Source organism: Chiloscyllium plagiosum, unplaced genomic scaffold (assembly GCF_037043375.1).
Source record: "Chiloscyllium plagiosum isolate Xiang-an unplaced genomic scaffold, Cpla_swu_hap1 HiC_scaffold_40, whole genome shotgun sequence".
Lineage (NCBI taxonomy): Eukaryota > Metazoa > Chordata > Chondrichthyes > Orectolobiformes > Hemiscylliidae > Chiloscyllium > Chiloscyllium plagiosum.
This window is the reverse complement of record NW_028270178.1, coordinates 65,452,013-65,469,403: the sequence shown is the minus strand read 5'-3', so window position 1 is coordinate 65,469,403 and position 17,391 is coordinate 65,452,013.

Here is a 17,391-nt window from a genome sequence, read left to right as displayed (position 1 = left end):
CCATTTACCAAATAACCGGGTTCACAGAAACAGCGGAAACCATTCAGCAGATGAAGACCGTCACACACATTTTGACAAGGCGTTGAAAAATATTCTTGGGAAAAGAAAGGGTAGGTGACGGTGTGAAACATCTGACTCCTCTGTCTTCACAGAACTGTCTTCATTTGTTGGTCATGTTTCCGATCCAGATTCACTTTAAATACAGCCGCTATACCTCACCCAGCGAATGCCCACAAAATCCTCTGATCACCCTGACTGCAAGGGAAGATATTTGTGGTTGATGAGGATCAATCATTTCTGTCACAGGACATCTCAGGGCGCATCCTCAAGGTAGCTTTGTTCAGTTGCTTCAACGTCTTTCCCACATCACACGGTCAGAAGTGGGAGATGTTCACTGAAGATCACACGATGTTAAGAATAATTTGTCACCTGTCCACTGCTGAAGCAGTCCGTGTCCATGTGCAGCAAGATCTGGATAGCATCCAAACTGTGTTGTTAAAGTGAAGGTAACATTCATACTATAAATCTCTCTTTCTAGTGTTCCACAGTTAAATAAGAGGAGCTCATTCAGCACCTCAAGCTGGTTGTAACGAAATGTATTCAACCCACTAAAACTTTTGCATAAGAAGAAGGATAGCCCATTCAGTCCCTCCTGCCTATTACGCAAGGAGGGAAGGAGTGCAGACAGCACATCGAGGTGTTAAACAGGAGTCAGGAGTTGCCAAGTGAGGTCTTTGAGTCTCTTCCATGTGAACAGGAAGAAGTCACTCAGTCTGTCAAGTCAATTATACATAAATAGTAAGATGTCATTGATGCCCTAACATGACAAGCAGTGAAGCAGAGACTACACAGATAAACTGCTCTATGTTGTTCCTCCTGGATCCATTGCTCGTGGGACATGTGTTTCTTTAACTTGGATTACAGAAGGTGAGAAGGGAAAGCGGATGGTTCGTGCCAAGTCTCAACGAAATAACTTCTGTCTCCGAGAAGACAGACTGGTGTTTCGATGGAGATTAGAAACTGGTCGGAATGGCTAACTCTTTCAGGAGTAAGGTTTTGTGGATGCTGACAGATTTGTGAACAGTGTAGATTCGCACAAAAACTGCATATTGAGACAGTGAGATTTCATTCAGAGTCTGAAGCTGCCTCTCAACCAACATGGGGCTCCGGGCAGGTATGTGAACTATTGGGAATCAAATATCATGGAGAAATGTAATGTTTCACGTGATCATTGTCTTTTTCTTGACAATATGAATGTTAGTGCCTAATCTTCAATATTAAATTAAAGGCCTGTTATTCGCTCTCAGCGCCTCATTTTCCTCACGCTTTCCTCACGGTACCATCATCCCCGGAATAAATCTGGTGAAACTATTTCACACTATCTCAGTCGCAATGAAATCATTCCTTATAAAGGAGAGACAATCTGTACTCAGTGGCCGAAATACTGTCCAAGCAACACACTACAACTGCAGGAGGATGAATTTACTTCAACACTTCAATCATTTTATAATGAAGGACAACATACCACTTACTGTCCTGATTAATTGCTGGCACATGTGAATTATGTATGTGATATCTGCAGTTCCAAATCTCTCATGTTTTAGTGAATTCAAAATGAAAAGGACTTTTTTGCTCACATTCAAATGATTTATTTGCCTTGTGAGCAGCTGTGCTCCAAGCACTGATACATGGGATACCGGATGTGCCATGACTATTAGTCCAGAGCAGAATCTTACACGCTGTATTCTCCCCATTGTCCAATTCTCAATCCATGTAGTATATTCACCCTTTACACAAGGACTCTAACGTTTTTCACTTACCTGTCAAAAGCTCCCTGAAAATTCAAATACACTGTTCCCATTGGTTCTCATTTGTCGATGTCACAATCAACATCCACTACAACCTCAAAGTAGTTTATCAAAAACGATCTCCCTTTGTAAAATCTAGGCTGACTCCGCAAATCATATCATTATCCTCCAAAGATCTAGTTATTATGATTTACTAAAAAATTCTAATATTTCCCCCCACATCTGAGATCGATTTATTCATCAGTTGGTATTCTGTTTTCTCTCTCTCTCCTGTTTTAAATATTTGTGGTCGCAGTAGCTACTTCCAAGTCTGCAGTATCTTTTCCACAACATAAAATGCTATGACAAACTTTACCCTCCTTCAAAGATTTAAGGAATTGACTTTACAGAATCTGGCCATTCTGTACTTGCTGCCGAAAGAGCTACCCAGCAAGCACAACTCTCCAGCTCTGACTCTGTAGCCGTCTCAATTCATAACACATTTAGTCCAGCAAACGTACCAACATACAATACAATGAGTTTTGTTTTTTTTTTTCCCAGTACTTCCTCTTTAATAATTCTAACTTCTTGCACTTCCACTTTTTCGCTAGTCACCATGTTCCCTAACATTTCGGGAAGATTTTCTATTCCTTCCTCTGTGGAGACAGAACCCGGATGGAGATGGCCTCTGTCACCTTGTGAGTACATGAGAGGATCGCACTCTGGCAAAATGGATGCTTCACGCACTCCTGCCTAGAAAGTTCCAGAATCAAAACAGTTGATGGGCATTTTGAGTACTGTCCTCTTCCTGCTGTGAGATTACATTTTATGCTGAAGCAGGTTTTACAGCTCTGTGACCTCATTGTTGAAATTAACTGGCTTCAAACTTTGCACATTGAAAAGTTTCAACATTTGGAATTATTTGTGGAAATCTCAGAAAGGATAGTGTAGTGTCCTGCTCCTTCCTATGCAGTCTCTACAGACCCAGACTCTCTCCAAAATGCAATGCCAAACCTAGTCCAGAGTGGGAACACCAGATCCTCGGGTTTCCCTAAATCATTGTAGTAGCTGATAACACAAACCCAAGAAAACAATGCAGAGAACCTCCTCTCACTTTCCAGTGACGGGTATAAGTCAAATCTCTGTACGCATGTCACACCCACTCAGAGTTAAGAAATGGCTTTCTCTCCTCAGTTTCTATTCCTGGCTGAAAAACCATTGCAGCTCTGCACAGTCCCTGCGAACTGAAATATTACCGGTTCTGTTCTCCATGGAAGTAGTTGACAAAGTAACTGAAAAAGTTTCTGCACCTCAGTCACAATAACAGCAACACTACCATTACTAGTGTAGATGCTCTGGAACTGATGGTCTAGTGCTATTATCTCCAGACTATTAATCCAGGGACCCAGCTAATGATTCAGATCTGGACTTGAATCCCGCCACATCAGATGGTGGAATTTGAATTCAATGGAGTATTTGAGTTAACACTCTAATGAAAGATTATCAATTGTCAAATAACAACAAACAAATGGCCCCCTTGTCTCCTTCGTGGAAGGAAATCTGTTATCTTCACGTGGTCAGGCCTACGTGTAACACCAGACCCAAAGTCATGTGATTGACTCTCAATTGCCCTTTAAAATTGCCAAGCCAGCCATTCAGTTATATCACTACAAGATCTAAAAGAAATGAAAGCAGACAGATCTAAGCACTAGCAGCCTACAGCATGTGGACTGCATTGGTTCAAACAGGATGCTCACCAACAACTTCTCATGGGCAACCCGGAAAGTGAAATATATTATGGCCCAGCCAGTGACACCCATATCCCATTATTGAATAAAATAAGGTGACCACACTCATGGAAGAGAGACAGAGGAGACATACCTCGTTTTAAGCAGGGACTTGGATATATATCTCCATAGGCATGATACTCCGGAATATGGGAAAAGATAATAAAAATCAACGAGATTAATATCACTTTTTATTTCCATACCAACGGCTTATCAAGAATTCCTTTGTTTGATTCTTTTTCTCTATCTCTCTCTTTCTCCATATATTCACCTCAACTCCACCAACGCATATTACACTATTTCCCAGCTGCTTTCAGATCTGATGCATGGTGAGTGGACTTAAAATGTTAACTCTGTTTTTCTCTCAACAGAAGTTGCCATACATGTCCCGTTTCCCCAGCACTTTGTGTCTTTTTGATTCAGATCTTCAATACCTTTCTTTGTTTGATTTAATGTTTATTTTTGGTATTTCATGCGATGTCAGCATCACTGCCAAAGCAGCATTTGATGACCATCACTAATTGCCCTTAATTGTGACCATTGCACAAGGCAGTACAGACCCAAGCACATTGTTGTGGGTCTGAAATCACTCTCAATACAGACCCGGTAGATTGTTAGACAAAATGCTCCTCGCTTTCTGGTTACAGTTCGTGCAATTGCTTTTATTTAGATTCTTATCATTTGAATTTAAGTTCTTCGATCAGCTGTGGTAGGATTCGAAACAGTATCGTTAGTATTCTGACGTGTGCCTCTGAATTACCCCTCCTGCGACATTACTACTCTGACACAGTGTCCCAATCATGAACTTATTTTAGAGACATAACAATTTTGTGATAGATCTAGTTGTAACTGGAGCAGTGGCTAGATGAGAACTACAACTGTAAAGTCTGACCTTTACCAAGGCATAGATGATGGTTTATTCAGCAACAGCACTGACACAGTGGTGGAGACTCAGGGTATTATGAAGCTGGTAGTGGGCAGATTTGGTGATGGAGACAATACGAAGACACACATCAGTTCAACGCAAAAATGGTCCTCACAGTTTTGTTTCAGATATTTGTGAGGGAGATGTCTGAAATTTGTGGATAATGAGTGGAATTTATAATGAAGCTAAATACAGTAGTTTCTGTCTTCACCAGATATAGATAACAAAAAAATGAAGTTCAACATGGTTTATGTAATTAATAAATAGATAGAGATGGAAAAACTTCCCAGGATCACCAACAATAGCGAGGATGGGATAATAACCAGCCTGAATAATCGTCAGTAAACCCAATGTTTGCAATGATGATGTTGACCCAGACCAGGAAAACCAGAAAAGCCCATTGGATAAACCCCTGTACATTGTTGTAATATTCCAGTCTATTGCTCTTAGATTCTGGTCGTTTATTGGAGCATTGTAGTCTAACGTTCTTAGATTCTGATCCCCATTGTTGTAACATTCCAGTCTAATATTCTCAGGTTATGATCCATTACTGGGACTTTCCAGTCTATTGTTCGCAGAATTTGATCTCTCCTGTCCCTGTGTCAGTAGCTGCTGACTCCGTTAGTGTCGGAGGTGGTGTATCTGCTGCTACCATGGGAAAAGGCACCGAAAGAAGTCCCTTCCTGATAGGAGAGTGAAGGCCTCTATTGGCACAGTTGAATCCATGGAGACTGACATCAATCACAGTTACTGAACAAACAGTTCCAGTTAACCCTTTCACGACAGCACTTGCAGCTCACATTAACAACTGGACTGGTTTGGATGCCGACATCTCAAGCTATTGACCACACCTCCAAACACTAATTGCTCTCACAAAGGCAGTGGCGAGGTGAGGGCGGAGTGGGAGTGATGGATGTTTTCTTTTCGCAGGTTAGATTATTCTGCTGTGCTATTCATGTACAATGTTGTAATGGCTTGCAGTCCCAAAAATCACACAATCAAGTTGTTGTTATTGTTATGTTCTCTCCTACGCTAGAACAACTGCAACCCAAAAGATTGTCACTGGGCATAGTTGCTGTTGACTTACAGACGAAGCTTGGATTCGTCAGGACATGACACTGACTGCTGTCTGAAGGCAACGCTGTCATGAAAATGCACAATGCGCTTCAGTTTTTTTTTTAATCGACAAGCATCTTATTGCTGTTTTATTCGCTTTAAAACAGTGAGATTTACATGTTTTTGACTTCAGTCCAAAAAATAAAAATGGAATATGCAAAGTCCTTGTTCATTAATAAGCCAGGGACAGAATGAAAATAACATTAGTTAGGAGACAGAACGGAATGGGAGCAGTGGTTGTGGAGATTTGAGGGGAATACAACAATAATACGCCAGTCACCATCACACTTTCTGGCACTCAGAATGAAATGCAACGCAGAGCAATGAAACTGATTACATTTGGGTTGAAAGAATGCTCATTGCTGATGTGGCTCTGTGGGTCGGTGATTAGCGCTACACTGTTACGTGCTAGGGCCTGGTTCGATTCTAACCTCAAGCGAATCTCTGTGTGGAGTTTGCATATTGTCCCCAGATCTGCATGTATTTCATCCCACAGTTCAAAGATATGCAGATTAGGTAAAATGGCCAAGCTAATCTTCTTATTGTGTTCACCGATGTATAGGTTAGGCACAATAGTGAGGGGTCAACATTGGGGGTAGACGAATGGGTTTGGTCTGGTTACTCTTCCAAGAACCTGTTTCCAGACTACATACATTCGAAGAATATGAACAGGGCAACTTCAAATGGAAAGAATAGTATGCTACATAAGTATTTTAATCACTGGATACACAGTTTGACAGGGTTGTGCACATATAGAACATAGAACATTACAGTGCAGTACAGACCCTTCTGCCCTCGATGTTGCGCCGACCTATGAAACCAATCTGAAGCCCATCTAACCTACACTATTCCATTATTCACCCATATGACTATCCAATGATCCCTTAAACGGCCTTAACGTTGGCGAGTCTACTCTTGTTGCAGGCAGTGCTGTCCACACGCCTGCTACTCTCTGAGTAAAGAAACAACCTCCGACCTCTGTCTTATATCCATTAAACCTCAATTTAAAGCTACGTATTCCTCGTGCGAGCCATTACAATCCAAGCAAAAAGGCTCTCGCAATCCAGCCATGCCTGAATTAAGTCACCTCTCAACATTCTCTCAAATGAAAACAGTTTCAAGTCCCTTAGCCTTTCCTGGTACGACCTTATCACCATACCAGGATACAACCTAGTAACGCTCCTCTGAACCCTTTCCAAAGATGCGACATTCTTCCATGAATGAGGTGACCAGAAATGTATTCAATAGTCCAAGTGCGGCTGCACCAGGGTTTTGTACAGCTGCAGCATGACCTCAGGGCTCCGAAACACAATCCCTCTACTAATAAAAGCAGACACACCATATGCCTTCTGAACATCACTATCAAAATGGGTAGCAACTTCCGGGGATCTATGGACATGGCCACTGAGGAATCTCTACTCATCTACACTACCAAGAATCTGACCAAGAGCCCAATACTCTACATTCCTGTTGCTCCATTCAAAGTGAATCATCTGATATTTTTCCGCATTGCATTCCATTTGCCACCTCACAGCCCAGCCTCCAAATTATCTGTGTCCTGCTGTAACCCACAATATCCTTTGGCACTATCCAGAACTCCAGTGACCTTAGTTTCATCTGCAAACTTACGAACCCATCCTTCTACGCCCTCATCCAGATCGTTTATAAAAATGACACACAGCAGTGGGCCCAAAACAGATCCTTGCAGTGCACCACCAGTAACTGAACTCCAGGATGAACATATTCCATCAGCTACCACGCTCTGTTTTCTTTCAGCTAGCCAATTCCTGATACAAACTGCTAAATTACCCTCAAATCCATGCCTCCTTTTTTTGCAATAGCCTACTGTGGGGAACTTTACCAAAAGCTTTACCCGCATCCACCTGTTTAGTCACCTTCTCAAAATATTCTATAATGTTTGTGAGGCACGATCTACCCTTCAACAAACCGTGTTGATTATCCCTAATTAAATTATTCCTTTCTAGATGAGTACAAACCCTATCTGTTTAACGATTTCAATACTTTATCCACAACGAAAGTAACGCTCACAGGTCTATAATTAGACTCTACACCCCTTCATGAAAAAGGTAACAACACTTGCTATCCTCCAGCCTTCTGTTACTATTCCTGTAGACAATGACAACATAAAGATCAAAACCAAAGTATCAGCAATCTCCTCTCTGGCCTCCCAGAGAATCCTAGGATAGATCCCATCTGGCACAGAGGTGTTATCTATTATTGCACTTTCCAGAATTACTAAAACCTCTTCCTTGTGAATCTTTATCCTATCTAATCTACTGACCTATATCTCAGGATTGTCCTCAACAACATTGGCTTTTTTTGTCGTGTGAATACTGACGAAAAGTATCCAATTAGCGCTTCCCTATCTCCTATGACTCGAAGCACAACCTCTCACGACTATATTTGATAGGCACTAATCCAACTATAGTTATTATTTTATTCCTGATATAACTATCGAAAGCCTTCGAATTTTCACTGGCCCAATCCACCAACGACTTCTCCTGTCCCCTCCTGGCTCTTCGATGCACAGACTATTCAGAAGTAAAAACAGCGACATGGATAACATAATGTGCAGGGCAATGAGAAGAATACGGAACATCAGTCGAAACATAGCTCATTATGAGCTGATGCAGAGAGGTTGGCCCCAGTAAACATCGCCTTTGTTATAATAATGATACAGGATTCTAAAGTGTTAAAATAAACTATTCAGCCCATCGAGCTGACATTGATCCGGTGAAGGACATTGCACCCAGACCCACCTCCAACACGGTCCCTCTATATCCCAGAGATAAAGCAAGTAGGTTCAGATGAGCAATTTTTCATGGGCAATTGGGAGGAATCAAAAACACCTGGACGAAACACCTGCAGACAGTGTCTTAAGGGTGGAATTGTGGGCAGGTTCGCAGATGCATCGAGACAGCCGTGCTAACCGCTGAGCCACCGTGCCTCCCTCCCAAATATGTCACTATGCTAGCGTACATGAGCGAACATGGAAATCTCAAATACAATTGGAAACTATTGGTGAAACACAGCCGATGAGTCATAATCTAGACAGTGAAACAGTTAACATATTGAGCCGAACATGACTCTGTTCTGAAAATGTCATATTGGACTCAAAACCTCAATTCCCTTTCTGCTAAGATGCTGCTGGACGTGTTGCAGTTTTCCAGCACTTACAACTTCCTTTTTCCTTTGGAGTGTGGATATTTATCTGATCTGAAAGGGAGCAGTGGAGCTGCCATTTCAGTCGACTCTGATAGTCATTGAATGAAAATTAAAAACGTTTTGTTCGACAGTGCTATAAATATCAATAACATTTTCCATGTCATAAATCATCATGAAAATGTTGAACTCAGTGGCCATGAATCACATGATCAATCCCCTATCCGTAACCAATTGAATTAAGGATCCCAGTCATTACCTCAATGTCATATCATGCTCCTGGTTTTACTGGGGTCATACCCATTCATCAAGGTGTTACATTTCTGAAACTTCAGATGAACCTGTAGAAACATGAGGTACATTGGTACAGGACGTAGTCATCCACGGGTTTTGGAAGGAACTAGCATGGGCAGATTTTACTTGTCAAACACAATCACTCCGGAGAAGGCGACAGAGAGCAGTCTACTTGAATCTTTTCTGTCCAAGTGATGCACATGCACACAGAGCTGTTTGTAGGCACATTCCAAGATGTTTTAACAACTGGTAAGGAAGGAACAGCAAATTAGTCCCCAGTCAGTATGACATGTAACTTGGAAGATAACTTGTCGAGATTGTTTTCCCATTTTTCCCATTCCCAGTGCAGAATGTTCTCTCATTCTCATTAATCACAGTTTTGCTCAGGGTCCTTGATTCCACCCGCAGTCAAGTCCTGCTTCGATTGAAAGGAAAGTCTTTCCTATCTCAACTCAAATTGTATAGGAACATCAGTTGAAAGAACAAGGAGCAAAAGACAAACATACTATTTGTTTGAACAACATCCTCACAATATGAAAAAGATAATTGATACATGGACATCCAATCCGGTCCAAAGATGTGTGTCCTGATGGCGATGAGGCTGTTTGGTTAAGTTTTGAGATAGAGGGAAAGGAAGAAACTCCACTCTGTACCAATAGTAAACAAAGCCATTTTATTCACGGTGCATCAGACAATGGCAAACAGACTGTTTTCTGTTGCTGTTGGACAGTGATCATTCCAAACTCACCATTCACTGTTGACATGTAGTAGCACAGAAGTCAGCAATTTCCAGCATTTAGTGTGAGAGCAAAAAGCTAAAGGGAGAGTCAGGGAAAGTGGGAGTAACAGGAAAGTGGTGTGATACACAGTGCGAGAAGTGTGAAGGGAGATGGTCAGTGGAAGGGTATGTCGCAGCAGAAGGGACAATGCAAGGGAAGTTGGTGGGTAAGGAAAGAGTAGGAAGGGAGTGGAGGAGGTGTGTCACAATGAGCATCAGTGGCACGGAAAAGCATGCAGTTGGAAAGTTGAGATTGATGGAAATCAAACATCACTGTTAAAGAAAATTGGGATCTGGTATCCTTTAAACATTAGGAAAAGGTTTGGCGTAATTCTTTATGCACAGGAGTCTTGTACATTCACTCTGAATATCTGTATCTCATCAAACGCAGACATTTTCGGTTCTCCCAAAATCACTATCTCACCATTATCTCACTTTATGTCAATAAACAATATTAAGAACGGTGGGTGTTATTCTATGATATTGCTTCCAATTCAAGGTAGAAATGAGAATGTGATTTGATCTTCTACTGTTTGCTTATAATAGAACATAGAACATAGAAGAATACAGCGCAGTACAGGCCCTTGGGCCCTCGATGTTGCGCCGATCCAAGCCCACCTAAACTACACTAACCCACTATCCTCCATATACCTATCCAATGCCCTCTTAAATGCCCATAAAGAGGGAGAGTCCACCACTGTTACTGGCAGGGCATTCCATGAACTAACGACTCGCTGAGTGAAGAACCTACCCCTAACATCAGTCCTATATCTACCCCCCCCCTTAATTTAAAGCTATGCCCCCTTGTAATACCCGACTCAATACGCGGGAAAAGGTTCATACTGTCGACCCTATCTAACCCCCTAATCATCTTGTACACCTCAATCAAGTCACCCCTAAACCTTCTTTTCTCTAGTGAAAACAGCCCCAAGTGCCTCAGTCTTTCCTCATACGATTTTCCTTCCATACCAGGCAACATCCTGGTAAACCTCCTCTGCACCCGTTCCAATGCCTCCACATCCTTCCTATAGTATGGCGACCAAAACTGCACACAATATTCCAGATGCGGCCGTACCAGAGTCTTATACAACTGCATCATGACCTCAGGACTCCGGAACTCAATTCCTCTACCAATAAAAGCCAGTACGCCATATGCCTTCCTCACCGCACTATTTACCTGGGTGGCAACTTTCAGAGATCTGTGTACATGGACACCAAGATCCCTCTGCTCATCCACACTACCAAGTATCCGACCATTAGCCCAGTACCCCATCTTTTTGTTATTCTTCCCAAAGTGAATCACCTCGCACTTAGCTACATTGAATTCCATCTGCCACCTTTCTGCCCAGCTCTGCAGCTTCTCTATATCCTGCTGTAACCTGCCACATGCTTCCTCACTGTCAACAACTCCTCCGACTTTCGTATCATCCGCAAACTTGCTCACCCAACCTTCTAACCCCTCTTCCAGGTCATTTATAAAAATGACAAACAGCAATGGTCCCAAAACAGATCCTTGCGGAACACCGCTAGTGACGGCACTCCATGAAGAAACTTTGCCATCAACTACTACCATCTGTCTTCTTCCATCCAGCCAATTCCTAATCCAAACCTCCAACTCACCCTCAATGCCATATCTCCGTATTTTCTGCAGTAGCCTACCATGGGGAACCTTATCAAACGCCTTACTAAAATCCATATATACCACATCTACCGCTTTCCCCTCATCAACCTCCTTCGTCACCTTTTCAAAGAATTCACTAAGGTTTGTGAGGCACGACTTGCCCTTCACAAAACCATGCTGACTATCCTTGATCACATTATTCCTATCCAGATGTGCATAAATCCTATCCCTTACAATTCTCTCTAAGACTTTGCCCACAACAGAAGTGAGACTCACCGGCCTATAGTTACTAGGGCTATCCCTACTCCCCTTTTTGAACAAGGGAACCACATTTGCTATCCTCCAGTCTTCTGGGACTACTCCTGTAGACAAAGAGGACATAAAAATCAAGGCCAATGGCTCTGCAATCTCCTCCCTTGCTTCCCAGAGAATCCTAGGATAAATGCCATCAGGCCCAGGGGACTTATCTATTTTCACCTTTTCCAGGATTTCCAACACCTCTTCTCTACATACCTCAAAGCCATCCATTCTACTTATTTGTGACTCAGTATTCTCATCGACAACAATGCCCTGTTCCTGAGTAAATACTGAAGAAAAGTATTCATTCAGTGTCTCCCCAATCTCTTCCGCCTCCACACGCAACTTCCCCCTACTATCCTTGACTGGACCTATTCCTACCCTAGTCATTCTTTTATTCCTAACATACCGATAAAAAGCCTTAGGGTTTTCCCTAATCCTATCGACTAAGGACCTTTCATGTCCCCTCCTTGCTGCTTTTAGCTCTCTCTTCAGGTCCTTCCTGGCTACCCTATAACTCTCAATCGCCCCAATTGAACCTTCACGTCTCATCTTGAGATAGGCCGCCCTCTTCCATTTAACAAGGGATTCCAATTCCTTATTATACCACGGCTCCCTCGCACGACCCTTTCCTTCCTGCCTGACAGGTACATAATTATCAAGGACACTCAATAGTTGCCCCTTGAACAAGTTCCACATATCATTTACACTCTTGCCTTGGAGTCTACTTTTCCAAGCCACACATCCTAAGTCATGCCTCACCGCATCATAATTTCCCTTACCCCAGCTATAATTCTTGCCCTGTAGTACACACTTATCCCTCTCCATCACGAGTGTAAAAATCACCGAATTATGGTCACTATCCCCAAAGTGCTCACCTACCTCTAATTCTAACACCTGGCCTGGTTCGTTACCCAGAACCAAATCCAGTATGGCCTCATCTCTTGTTGGCCTGTCTACATATTGTGTCAGGAAACTCTCCTGCACACATTGAACAAACACTGACCCATCTAACGAACTTGAGCTATAGCTTTCCCAATCAATATCAGGAAAGTTAAAATCCCCCATAACAACCACCCTATTACTGTCACTCATCTCCTGAATCACCTTCCCAATCCTTTCTTCAATGATTCTAGGACTATTAGGAGGCCTGTAAAAGACTCCTAACAGGGTGACCTCACCTTTCCTATTCCTAACCTCAGCCCAAACTACCTCAGATGGCAAGTCCTCATCCATCGTCCTTTCCACCGCTGTAATACTATCTTTGACAAGCAATGCCACACCTCCCCCTCTTTTACCCCCACCTCTGACCCTACTAAAACATTTAAATCCCGGAACCTGCAACAGCCAATCCTGTCCCTGTTCTAGCCATGTCTCCGTAATAGCCACAACATCGAAGTCCCAGGTACCAACCAACGCTGCAAGTTCACCTACCTTATTTCGTATACTTCTTGCATTGAAGTATACACACTTCAAGCCACTTCCCTGTTTACAGGCACCCTTCTTGGAAATTGATGCCATGTTCCTCACCTCCCTACACTCCAGGCCCTGCACCCTGAAGCTACAATCTGGGTTCCCATGCCCCTGCCGAGTTAGTTTAAACCCCCCCCAAGAGCACTAGCAAACCTCCCCCCAAGGATACTGGTTCCCCTCAGGTTCAGGTGTAGACCATCCTGTTTATAGAGGTCCCACCGTCCCCAGAAAGAACCCCAGTTATCCAAAAACTGGAACCCCTCCCTCCTGCACCATCCCTGAAGCCACGCATTTAATTGTTCTCTCTCCCTATTCCTCGAATCTCTATCACGTGGCACGGGTAACAAACCAGAGACAACAACTCTGTTTGTTCTAACTCCGAGCTTCCAACCTAGCTCCCTGAAAGCCTGTCTAACATCCTCAGCACTCCTCCTACCTATGTCGTTGGTGCCAATGTGGACCACGACTTCGGGTTGCTCCCCCTCCCCCTCCAGGACCCGGAAAACACGATCAGAGACATCACGTACCCTTGCACCTGGGAGGCAACATACCAAACGTGAGTCTCTCTCGTTCCCACAAAACCGCCTATCTGTGCCACGAACTATCGAGTCCCCAATTACTACTGCTCTGCTCTTCTTCACCCTTCCCTTCTGAGTAACGGGGACAGGCTCTGTGCCAGAGACCTGAGCCCCGTTACTTACCCCTGGTAAGTCATCCCCCCCACAAGTATCCAAAACGGTATACTTGTTCTTGAGGGGAATGGCCGCAGGAGGTCCCTGCACTGGCTGCTTCCTCCCAGTCCCCCTCACTGTAACCCAGCTATCTGCCATCTTTGGAGTTACTACTTCCCTATAACTCTGATCTATGACCCCCTCTGCCTCCCGAATGATCCGAAGTTCATCCAACTCCAGCTCCAGGTCCCTAACACGGTCTTGGAGGAGCTGGAGATGGGTGCACTTCCTGCAAGTGTAATCGGCAGGGACGTCGATGGCATCCCTCACCTCATACATGTTGCAGGAGGAACATTGCACTGCCTTCACTGCCATCCCTCTAAAGCTAACTGTTTAAAAAAAAACTGTGTCTAAATAATACAAGCAAAATTCAGCACTTACCTGCTTGCCACAACAGATGTTATTATTAGGTTAGAGGAGGAGGGCGGGTGGGAGGCACTACCCGTGTAGTGCCTCGGGTTCCTCTCCTTCACGCTTTTAAAGGGGGAAAAAACTAACCCAGCTAAGCTTACACTAACTGCTTCCGGGTCTCGGCTGCCCCTCTGCTTGCCGTCACTTCCTCTGCTGCTCCCGCTCTTTCTGTGAAGGAGAGAGAAAACAAAACACCGATGCCCGCTACAGGTAAGTAATTTTGAAAAAAACTCTTACCTTAGCTGTAGTCTCCCGGGTTCACCTCAACTCGGCCGCTGCTCCCACTCAAATGCCCGCTGCTCCCACTCAAATGCAGAATTTAATTTAATGGTTTTCCTCATCAGCCGAGCTCTTTCAAACAAACTAAGGAATGAGCCTGCCGCCATCCTGCAGATTAAAAAAAAATCCCTCGGCACAGATTATTGTAGCGAATTTTATAAAGAATGTGCTGCAGGACCACATAAAATGGAAATGTTGCAGCGCACAGTGTCAAAATCTAGTCCAAGATGCATGATGTCCAAGCCTTATGAATAATACATGCAGAGGGCAGGAGTATAAAAATAGAATTCAGTTCTGTGTCCAAAATAGCCTTTGTGGCTCTCTAAGAAAAGCCCTCCCCTGCATCATGCTGCAAATTCACCAAAAGAGGAAAAACTAGAGACTGGGATTATCAATTCTTCCTCTGCAACAACGTCTGTAGAACAGGTTGAAAATCAAGTTTTGGTTCTGATATTCATCAACGTTGATGATAAGAATGTGGGAGATGGGGTGTGGGGTTTAGAGGACGATAAACAATGTTGTGGATGACACAATGTTTGTTCCCGTGGTTCACAGTGGTGACACATTTGATAGGCATCTTCTTTATTATACGATTCCATGATATATTGCGAAGCACCACCCAATGGTAATTGTTGGTTTGTTCCATCGAACTGTGCTCAGGAAGTGGGGAGATTACAAATCAGCATCATCCCATGAAGCATCAGCACTTACTAATTCAATGACAGCCCAGCCATCTCTGAAAATATCCAAGATAATTCACATGCTCAATGTAAGTTTCGTTCACTAAGCCCACCAATATTATTCCAGCTGTTTGACACAATTATTTTAAGGAAACCAATAACATAGAAACAAACTTTCCCTCATTGTTATATAGACTTCTAGTTGTAAGGTTGTTATTTCTCTGCAGTATAATACATTCCTTGCCATATATTCGCTTTGACAAAGAGTCAGTTTTCCTGTGTTTTTCTGCCAGCTGTTCATCACAATACAGCGGCTTTCTTAACATGACGTCCACCACCAGTAATACTTACTCCCAGTTAACCTGGCACATAAATTGCACAGCTGGCACTCCCTCCCAACAGCCACTTGGATGGGCCAACATCAACTGGACTGGACCTTCTCAACTGCAATTAATGTTGGACTAGCTCCGTTAAAATCCCAAATGAATTTTTGAATAATCCAATTTCCTAATAATAATTGAACAATGTAACCATGTTTATTGATCTGATGAACTCGTTGCGAACTTTGAAGTAGTGTGATCCATTTGCAGAAATCATTTCGTGAATACATTGAAATAAAATGCCAACTGACAGCCCAGGTCACGAATAATACATGTTAATGCAGCATTTAATCAGCTGCTGAATGAGCACAAAATGCCAGAGCAGAATCGGCAATGCACCTTGAGGTAACTTTCATGCATGTAGTTTGGTGATTTCTAGCTGGTCTAGACATGTTGCGTTGAATAGCCTGTTTGTGTTCCATAAGACTCTATCACTTTAATTCTTGAAAACAGAAAATAGTCTCACCATTTTCATAGCTTGTGAGCATCGATTGGTGAAGAATATAATCTCCAAGGTCATATTGCATCCTAACTTGAATCGAAACCATTGTCCATTCACTGCCACATGTTCAGAATCCTGGAACGCTCTCTGAAATAAAAGTGTTAGTGTTCCTGCACCACGAGGAACACTGGGGTGCACTAACACACTATGAGTGGAAATTAGACGTCGGCAGCAGTTCGGTGGCTTTGCTAAAAAAAAAAACCCTCCTCACAACAACAACTGAAAGGAAGCTGCACTATTAAGACATCTATTCGACATTATCTAATTTCTAAAGCAGATTCAAAGGAGTTTTTCACTTGTTTAAAAAACACATTTGGAAACTTGTGCCCATCAATCTGAAAGGAAAATCTTCATGTTCATGAGAATGGTCTCCTATTTTTTTCAGTAGCTGAAGACAACAAAAATGTAGAAACTAGCATCAAGCGTGAGTGTTCCTTCTTTGCCCTTAGAACATTAGTGTGTCATGCTTAGTCAAGAATCCGCCTGCCTCTGCCTTAGAAATATTCAATGTCCTAGCCATCACGCTCTCTGGGAAGAGAGTTTTCCAACTACACAACACTTTGAGCGGGTTGAAACGACCCACATCTTATGGAATGAGATATTCTTCAATTTTACTTTCCATCCACCTATTGTAATCTCTCATACAAACTGAAATATCATTTCAAAATTCAACGTAAAAACACTATTCGGGATATTCTGAGGTTAAACAAGATCACATATTGTCCAGCTAAACTCCAGGAGATCCAGGGTCAGTCTGGTCAATATTTCCTCCTGAAACAGAATGCTTCACAGGAGTCAGTTGAGTGAATCTTCTCTGCACTGCTTTGCATGTCAATATGGCGATAGCTCTTTCGATGTGTTCTCACCAGTACCCTGTAAAACTGTAGAAAATTCTACCTACTTCTGAATGAATTCTGTTTCAAAAAAGTTTCAACACTTGTCTGGGCTCTCTAAAACTTTGATGTACATGATCTTTGTTGTGTGATCCAGGTTCCTGATTCCTCTGTGTCTCAATCCAATCTCTCCATTTAAATAATTCGTGCGTTTCCATTAAACTTCCAACATATTTGAACACAGACACATTTTCCATTCTATGCTCCATACACCAATATTTGTTGTTCATTTGACCAACTTATTAACTAGTGTC